This window comes from Jaculus jaculus, chromosome 19 (assembly GCF_020740685.1).
Source record: "Jaculus jaculus isolate mJacJac1 chromosome 19, mJacJac1.mat.Y.cur, whole genome shotgun sequence".
Taxonomy (NCBI): domain Eukaryota; kingdom Metazoa; phylum Chordata; class Mammalia; order Rodentia; family Dipodidae; genus Jaculus; species Jaculus jaculus.
In genome coordinates, this window is record NC_059120.1 from 15,906,759 (window position 1) to 15,916,794 (window position 10,036).

Genomic DNA, 10,036 nt, shown 5'->3' on the forward strand with positions numbered 1-10,036 from the left:
GTGCTCTCTGGTCATTTTACGAATGCTTAGAGTAGACCCAGGCTCAACACCTATCTTTTCCAGCTTGGGTTATTTGAACTTGATTGGATTGAGAGCTGCCTCCTGGGGCAATCTCAGTGCAGAAGCAATTTAGAGCTTTGCTGTTTTGCCCTGTCTTTTCATTATTGTCTTGCTGGTATCTCATTAGTCAACAGTTCTTTTTACTAACTGTTTTTGTCACTTTTTTCCCAAACTGTCCACATAGTTTTCATAGAAATGGTCTTTTTGTTCTGAATGTTTCCTTAGATTTCATAACACCAAAACTATGTGATCACTGTAATAGGGAAATTTGGAATGACAGAGCTGACACAATGCACTCTTTGGTGTGCATGTCACAGTACCTCATGATATAGCCCAGGCTGGCTTTGAACTTACATAATTTCTTGCCTTAGCTTTTCAAGTGCTGGAGTTAGAGGTATGCCACCATGCATGATTTGGACTTTTTTAGTATTTTATTTACTATATCCATTATTAACTCGTATTTGGTGCTGAGGAGATGGCTTGGCAGGTAAAAGCATTTGTTATGCAAGTTTGAGGGCTTGAGACCAGCAGGGTTCAATGCCTAGCACCTACATAAGTAGTTGCAGGTGGCCAGTCCTGTGAGGAGTGGAGACAGGAAAAGTGATGGGCCTCCCTGGTCAGCCAATTTGACTACAGAGCTACAGGTCTGGGCTTCAGTGAGGACTCCATTTTAAGGAAACGTGTGGGTGAGTAACAGATAAAGACATCTCTGTTCTCCTCCAAACCCTACCCATGTGTGCACTGGGACACTCACACACACATCTACACAAACATGTGTATACAACACACACGTACTACATACACATACATGCCAAAAAGCACAACTCATCTTTGAAAACATTTATAATATTTATAAACTTAATCTAAGCAATAAGCTTTTATGTTGTCTACTCCTTAGTCCTGGGTATCGAGGAGAGACAGTCGATATAATTATAGACATCGGGTGTTCACACACAGCTCTGTGTTGGGCGTAAAGTTCTTTGCAAGAAGACACTGAGTTTGCTTCACTGATGTCACTCTCTGTTACTGCTAGAGTGGCCTGTTCTAGGCTTTTCTTCTGCTGTTGAAGTTTAGCTGACTTGTCTAGAGCTGCATGAATATTGTTGAGTGGTGAAGCACTCATCATGTTAGTGTCAAATAACAGTACACAGCCAACTACTATCGCAAGAAGGAGGCCGGCAGGCAAACTGGGAACTAAAGAAAAGAATAAGGCTGACAGTGAATTTTCCATCGTTTCCCCCACAGCTTTAGACAGTCTTAGCACGCAGTCCTGATGCAGGCCAGAGGCTGACTTCCTGTGCCTTCCTCGATTGCTTTCCCTTGATTGGGATAAGGACTCTCAGTCAAACCCAGATCTCATGGATTCAGCTAGCCTAGCTAGCCAGCTTGCCCCTGGGAGACCCTGTTTCCACTTCTCATGCACTGGGGTTACAGGTTGGCTACCACGCTCAATTGGCATTTACATGGGTGCTGGGGATCTGGACTCTGGTCCTCAAGTACTTTTTCCACTGAGCCATCCCCCCCGCCCCATGTTTTCTTGATAGTCATGTCTTTTAGACTGTGGGAGTAGAAACATGGGCTCACTGGGTTGGCCCCCTCTTCAAGGCTGTTGCAGTGAGAGCCACAGACACGTGTGTTCCAGAAAGACAAGGGGAGCATCCTGAATGGGGGATGAACTCCACTTAACCTTAGAGTTTCTTCCAGGGCTCTGCTGGTGCCTTGTCCCCTGGCACCTTGAAGCTTCCATCGATCCTAACCTGTGGTGTGTAAACTAGACACAAAGCCAGTCTGTCTTGGAGTCAGCCTGGGGTGCCTCCCCCTAAAGATGCCATAGGAATGCTGCTCGAATGCTTCCATTTCCCATAGGGTCCCTTGGCATGCCCCCCTTCCCTTGCTGGCTTCAGGAGTGTGTAATTGTTTTAGTATAAATCAGTCCAAAGTGGGAAGAAAGGCTCTGGGGGACCGTGGAACAGTGCCTGGCATGCCGCTAACATGTATTAAACAGCTCCCAATAAAAATGGACACGGCGTTCTGCTACACTAGGCAGATTGCTTGACTCTTGGGGAGTTGGGTACTTTTAGGGGGAAAAAATGAAGGTTTCCAAGAGTCTGGCTGGTGTCCTAACAAAATTCATTTTCCCTTGTCAAGGTGACTAGTTCCCTGCAGGAGGGAAGGGCAGACAGACCACCTGCACGTCAATCCCCAGAACCCTGATGCTCCACGGAGCCGGCGGGTCGATTTGGCCTGGGATGAGAAAGCCTGCAGCGGCAGGAACCAGCTGTTCGTCCTCTCAAGTGCTCACCGGCTGTAGCCTGAAGAAGATCCCTTGATCCCTGTGAGCCTCCTTCCCTGCAGCCCCTCCCCATGCACAACGAGGCATTTGTGAAGTCCCCAAACCAAAAGTCATGCTCAGTTCATGATAACACAAGGCCCTGGGGATTCTTGACATACTAATCACTTGGCTCGGTTAGGAGCAAGAGCCACGCATCGCCTCCTCATCTTCCCCTCTCTTGTAGGGACTGAGTGTGGTCTGAGGCATGCTTGCCAACCCATGATTCAGTGTTTCTGCCCTCTCACATGGCACCATCCATGGCCCCACCCTGCACATCCACCTTGGCCACTAACTGGAAGAATATACTGAGGGGAGTTGAAATGATACTGTGCGTGTGTGTGTGTGCACTTGTGTGCTTATGTGTGTATGTGGGTACCTATAGGTGTGGAGTCCAGAGGACGACCTCAGGTGTCCGTCCTGGAAAATGCTGTCCAATTTTTCTTTCCTTCTTCTTCTTCTTCCTCTTCCTCTTCCTCTTCCTCTTCCTCTTCCTCTTCCTCTTCCCCTTCCCCTTCCCCTTCCCCTTCCCCTTCTTCTTCTTCTTCTTCTTCTTCCTCTTCCTCTTCCTCTCCTCCTCCTCCTCCTCCTCCTTCTTCTTTTTTTTGAGACAGGGTCTCTTATTTGCCTTATAAAAGATCACCAATTCGGCTATACCGGCTGGTCAGTGATCCCGCTGTCTCTGCTTCTCCAGTGTTGGGATTATAGGCACATTCCATCCTACCCAGCATTTTCAAATGGGTACTGGGGATCAAACTCTGGTCCTCATGCTTGTGAGGTGAGCACTTTACTGACTAAGCCATCTCCTCAGTCCTGCAGTGAGGATTGAAAAGATCCTTTCTATGCAAACCATACTCACTCACTCTTCTATGATTCCCATGACTTCAATCTGCCCCAAGCCTCCCATCACTGAGCACTGAGAATGTCCCAGCAAGGAGCAAGTCTGTCTTTCTGCAGACTCTCCAAACCTATCAGGTCAGGGGGGTCAGGCGGTAGAGCAGGCAAAGTGGGCACCCAGGTCCACATGGGCAGAGCTGCCTCTAGGGATCCTGGGCCTTGTCACCTCCTCGGAAGCTTCCGGTGCTGCTTTGTCATGGGAGAGGATCAAACAAGCTAACTGCGTCAGCTGCGAAGGATTCCATTACAGCGTGCGAAATGCCACCACCGCTAAATGCAGTGCAGGGAAAGCGGGGTGTTGGCGAATGAAAAGATGATTTCTTTCAAAGCGGTGGATGGTGTTTAATCAGATGTGGAGCAGGCGAACCTGTGCTTTTCTTACTTAGCCATGGCTTGGGCCCAGCACAAGATTCAGAATGTGTTTCTGGAAGTCGTATAAAGAAAAGCTTTCTTTAGAGCCACCTTGGAGACCTGGTGGGGGCGGGTAGGCACTGGAGACCCAGGCCAGAGGACCGGGCTGAGAAGGCTGGCCCGAGGCAGCAGCACCAGGCCACGCTGCCATCTGGCTTTGGTTTCATGGGCTTTGGAAAGTAAGTTGATGTTCTGAAGGCAAAGCAGGAGGGTTCCCAGTGCCAGGGAACAGAGTAATGAGAACTTGTCTCTAAGCCACAGATGCTGGAATTTCCCATAACTAACATTCCAGCCGAACAGTCAGAAGGCCTGGGCCTTCCACAGGCCTGTAAATGAAAACAGGATAAAGTATTTCGGGTCTAGTTATGAGGGGAATGCTCTGGGAAACCATTGCATTTGTTGTTTTGTGAATGTTGACTCAGCGTTTGCATCTGGAAAGTGCCGCTGGATTCCGAAAACTGAAGAGCGTCAGTTCTGATAGGGGCTCTTCCCGGAGAGAATGTGCTTCCGTGAGCAGGGTCTGGAAGCCAGAGGGGCAGGTGTGTTCTGCTAGTAAACTAATACTGATAAGTCTGTTGAGAGTGACCATTGCTTCAAGTATACGGATCCATCGGAACCTCACAGATTCCTGTGGGACAGTTGGTACTGTTATCCCTATTTTCCAAAGGAGGAAAGAGAGAATTCGAGAAGAGGGGCAGGTTATCCATGGACACATTGCTGGTGATGGGCAAAAGGGACTTTTGGCAGATTCTCTATGCAAAGGTCTTAGAGAAGTAAGTCACAGCAACTTGAATAGAATTGATCAAATTTTTCTCTCTTTCTCAAGGGTCTACAGAGAATAATGGAGATAACGACACTTGTCTACTTTATTTTGTTTATTAACTTTTTAATTGACAACTTTCATGCATGCAAATAATGTATTTTGGTCACAATCCTCTGCCATTACCTTCCTTTGCCTTCCTTTTGTCCCCACTTAAAAAAAAATTGTTTATTTTTATTTATTTATTTGAGACAGAGAGAGAAAGGGGGGGAGAGAGATAGAGAGAGAGAGAGAGAGAGAGAATGGGCGCTCCTGGGCCTCCAGCAAACAAACTCTAGATGCGTGCGCCCCCTTGTGCATCTGGCTAATGTGGGTCCTGGGGAATTGAGCCTCGAACTGGGGTCCTTAGGCTTCACAGGCAAGCGCTTAACTGCTAAGCCATCTCTCCAGCCCATTGTCCCCACTTTTAAAGAGTAATTCATGCTCCATGTGTAGTAGAGAAGATGAAGATATGTAATGATGATGAAGAACAAGAACGAGGACAGAGAGAGAGAGAGACAACTGACTATGTCAGATGTTGCATTAAGTGCTATACCTGGTTCAGGTGAATCATTTAATCTCACTTCATCCTGTTAAAGAAAAGTTATTCTGACCTATTCTGACCTTAAAGCTGGTAAGATAGATACTGACGAGAGGCATGACGACAGGTTCAAGGAGCACTCTCTCCACAGGGGAAGAGACGGACTCAGTACGTGCTGCAACAAGACCAAGAGAAGGTTTGTAAGCAAGCAGCAGAGCGGGAGCATGCTGCAGTCTGAGTGTAAAACGTCCCTCGTGTGCCCAGGCGTTTGCACCACATGCTACTGGGGGCGGTTTGGGAAAGCTGTGGAACCTCTAGGAGCTGCAACCTTGTTACAGGAAATGGGTCGTTTGAGGTGGGCTTTGAAGTCTTTATAGCCTGGTCCCACTTCCTGTTCTCTCTGTTTCCTGACTGTGGATACAATATGACCAGCTGGCTCCCGGCTCCTGCTCAATGCCTCGCCCCAGTGTAATGGGAAGTATCTTTTGGTACTATAAGCCAAAACAGACCCTTTCCTTCCTTAAGATGCTTCTAGTTAGGGATTTGGTCACCACAATGAATATAGTAACAAGTACAGGGTGATCATTACGTAGAATATTTAAAACAGGAGTATCAGTAAAGTTTTTTTTTTTTTTTTTTTTTTTTTTGTTGTTGTTCCTCAAAGAGCTTGATAGGATTTCTGTTGACCAGGCCAAAATTCTAATTACCAAGGGTGGGAGATTCTGTGAAACTCACTTAGGGATGCTTGCTCAGAATGGATTCTGCAGGATCAGAGACAGAAGCCAAAGAGTAATGTTGAGCCTAGTCAAGAAAGTACTTAGAAGGACTGACTAAAGTTTTGGACAAACGAAAGAGTTATTGTCACACCTGATGAGGTGAAGATATCATTCCCAAATTATAGATAAGTAAACTGAGGCACAGAGGCAAGACAAAGCCACATAATTAATAAATGGAGTCAGGATTTGAACTCATCTCTTTACGTATACACTTGACATGTCTTTTACTAACATTACCTTTCACCTGGCTACCACATAATTTCAATTTATATCTGATATGATGAACTTGACCACAAATGGTACATTAAAATAGAATTACTATGTCTTTGTTGGGAGATGTGTTGTATGTTGTTAAGTATTTGCTTGATACATAGCATGTCTAGTCTCCCAGTGAGACCTCTAGATTTAATACCTCGATTCCCACCCCCTCACCTATGAGAAACCTTTGTTTATGTTGGAGGGACAAACCCACCTGTGGCCCCTTTGCTCTGTCCTTTCCCCTTTAGAGTTAGAAGGGAGACCAGCCCTGCCAACCAGCCTGGCTTTGGTCAATCATTTTGGAAGTTTAAGCGTCAGTCATACAAACACTGGGTTTGTGAAGTCCATTGATGTTTAAAAGTACCGAATGAAATCTCCAAGTAGAAGAAGCTCTTTTCCAAATGATTTCATGTCTAAGATTTAAATTATTTATTTGATAAATTAGTCAGATTGGATTTTAAAAGTGACTGTAGGGTGTTTTTTTTTTTTTCTTCTGCCTCTAATGGATAATTCGAAGGAATTGGATTTTAGATTATTAAGATAAAACATGAGAGTGCAAATATTCAATCTGAATTTATTGCTTGGGGGGCTACCTAGGATAAAAAAGATTCCCTGATGATTATTGGATTCCCAGGTGCTCTGGGCAGGAGATGCCCATGGACAGTTCTCTCTATCTCTTGCACACATGAACACCATATACTTGCCTGTTAAATGTCTGGAAGCATGCTCAGAAACCCAAAGACCTGGTGGAGGGGTAGCCCTCTTCTTCTTGGCCAAACATCGCTCCTTTCTTTCTTTCTTTCTTTCTTCCTTCCTTCCTTCCTTCCTTCCTTCCTTCCTTCCTTCCTTCCTTCCTTCCTTCCTTTTCTTTCTTTCCTTCTTTCTTTCTTTCTTTCTTTCTTTCTTTCTTTCTTTCTTTCTTTCTTTCTTTCTTCCTTTCTGTTGCTTGGGTCTGGGGCAGACTGGCTGGTACTGTTAGTTTTTGTATCATCTCCCTTTTAAATCTGCTGTCTTCCATGTTTTTATGATCATCCCACAAGGTCAGCATACTTGTGCACTTGCTGAACAGTGTTTATCTATTTTGGTTTGTATGTGGGCATAATATGCATGGTGTATGTATGCACGTGTGTGTGTGTGTGCGCGCGTGCACACACACATATGTTCATACCCCATGTGCTTATATGCAGAGGCCAGAGGAAGGTGTTGGGTGTCTTCCTATATTGTTCTTTTACCTTATTTTCTTGAGGCAGAATCTCTCACTGACCCTGAAGCTCTCTGTTTCTTGGTTGGACTAGCTGATCTGTGAGTCCCAACAGGCCTCCTGTCTATCGCTTTTAGTACTGGGGTTACAGGTATGCGTGGCCGTGCCTGGCTTTTCACCTGGGCTCCAGACACTGGACTTAGGCTCTCGTGGTTCCCAGGAAGCATTTTGTCCACTGAGCCATCTCCCCAGCACCAGCATCCGCAGCTTGCTCTCAGGTCTGTTGGCTTCCAAGGACGATGCTTCTTCCACTCTGCAAATTACCTTTGAGAAGGATGGGCTCTGCTTGGCCACCATCACCTGCCCAGTTTGTTTCTTCCTCAGGCACACAGAGATTGCAAGAAATCCTCTTAGTACATATGGTACCTAAGCAAATCCATTGGTTTACTCCAGTGGGTTTGCCAATGTGGAACCTCCTCTATTCAGATCTTATGTCATCACCCAGTGTGTACGAGAGAGCCAGATAGAGCTACCGTGGCTGAATTACGAGTCGGACACTGGTGCCCTTCTTTCACCCTCTGCTGTGCCCTCTGTGAGCTCTGGTCTCTACAGCTCCTCCGCCAAACTTGGAAAGGCACCAGGAGACACAGCTGGTTCACAAGTGACCACTTGTCTAGTGTCTACAAACCTGGGAAAACAAATTCAGTATGATATGGTGACTTCTAAGTTATGATAGTCTTCTCTTCCAGTTTTTGCCTCCTGCCTCGATTGATTGGGCTTTTCCAAGACTAGATGAGGCTGGGGGAGATGGTTCAGCAGTTAAAGGCACTTGCTTGCAAAGCCTGCTGGCCAGTGTTCAACTGCTCAGTACCCATGTAAAGCCAAATGGACAAAGTGACACACACATCTGGAGTTCCTTTGTAGTGGCAAAAGACCCTGGAGTGCCCACTTTCATTTTCTCTCTCTGTCTTTCAAATACACACACACACACACACACACACACACTCACGTATATATAGACTAGATTAAAACAACTCTGTCAACTTGTACTTATCTAAACAAGAGTTGCATCACAAGACTGGGTATGCATTGCTTTGAACCAAGGATCTACAATGAGCTGTAGCTCCCTTTCTTCCTACAATCAACTCAGGGGACATGCTGGTCACGGGCCTCAGTTGCTAGTTTTCCTTATGTGAAACCAAAATACGTGATCAATGGCTTCTGGCAAACCACAAAGTTCCATGAAGTCAAACTGAAACTCTTTTGGTTACGTCTACTGTCCCTATCACTTCATTCCTGGGCTTGTCTTTGTTTGACTTTTGACTTTCCTATTCAATGGGAGGACAGTTTGACTCCTGCGGAACCAGGAAGGTAGGGTGGGAGACACACCTGCCTTTCAGTTCTGAGCATCTGCGGTTATGGTAACTCTGTGTGATGGCACCAAGTCACTATGCTTTGGTCAACAGAAGTTGACTATGTGGATCATTTCTGGACCTGGACCATAAAATATTCCCCCATGGTCTCTCCCTTGCATTCATTTTTGGACCTAATATAAAGGATTCTTTAGAATGTAAAAGATTATTTAGAGGATTACAGGATTTGGGGTTTGGTCGATCATTTTGGAAGTTTAAGCATCAGTCATACAAGCACTGGGTTTGTGAAGTCCATTGATGTTTAAAAGTACAGAATGAAATGACTCCAAGTAGAAGAAGTTCTTTTCCAAATGATTTCATGTCTAAGATTTAAATTATCACACATTGAGCAAAGCTTCTCCCAGCTACTTAGACTGACTTTGAAGGAAGTGGTAACAGTCCAGCTTGTGCTGGGCCACTCGGGTTTGAGGGATGCTCACCATAGGCATAAACCTACCCTATGACAGAGGGAAACTGATTAAAGACCTACATATGACAGACGTTTCTGGGTTCTATACAAAGTTTTCCACTTAGCAGCTCTTAGCAGCTGTGTGACCTTGCACAAATTACTTAACCTCTCAGAGTTTCAACTTCATTTGTAAAATGGGAATATAATAACACTTACCTCATAGGGCTGGGGGAGAGTTCTATGAAAACATATGTATCTAGTGTTTGCTGCATAGCAGGTGTAGCAAGATTACAGATTTACTCACACAATCCAATTGTGCAAAGAAAATGCAGTTCTTTTATTTCTCTATAACTGATTGAATTTTCTTCAAGATTCTACAGCCCTGGGGTAGCAGGGAAACAAACGTGAACTTTAAATGAGCCAATTAACAATATGCCAGTCTCCTCATGCTTTAAAGCAGTCCTTTTCAGGTAAATGCTCAGGCTTATAGAAATCTCACCCCCCCACACACACCCAAGATGGTGGATGGAAGAGTTTTCAACACCCTCATGGCACTGGGGAACGGTCCTGGAGGTCTCAGGGTAGGACTCAGGGGCCCTTATTGGTCACGCTAGCCCCCTGGGTATCTGCTGCTGCTGGAAACCTGCGACCTCTCTTTTCACAGCTTGACAAGGGCTTGGGCAGGTCTCTCCTTTGATGGAGCAGTTACTGCATTGTCTTATGAGGTCTGCCTGCAACTGCCACTTGCTTCCAGTCTTAGTTGCCATTGGCTGTAAGTCCATTTTGCTCTACTATAATAATTACTGCTGTACTCTGTCCACAAACCAGTTACCTTCTAGTTCCTTCCACATAGCACCTATGTGTGCTCCATAAAACAAGAGAGACTACAAAAAACAAACAAACAAACAATGAGAGCCCTCCAGTCTGTCCATGGGTTGGTTCC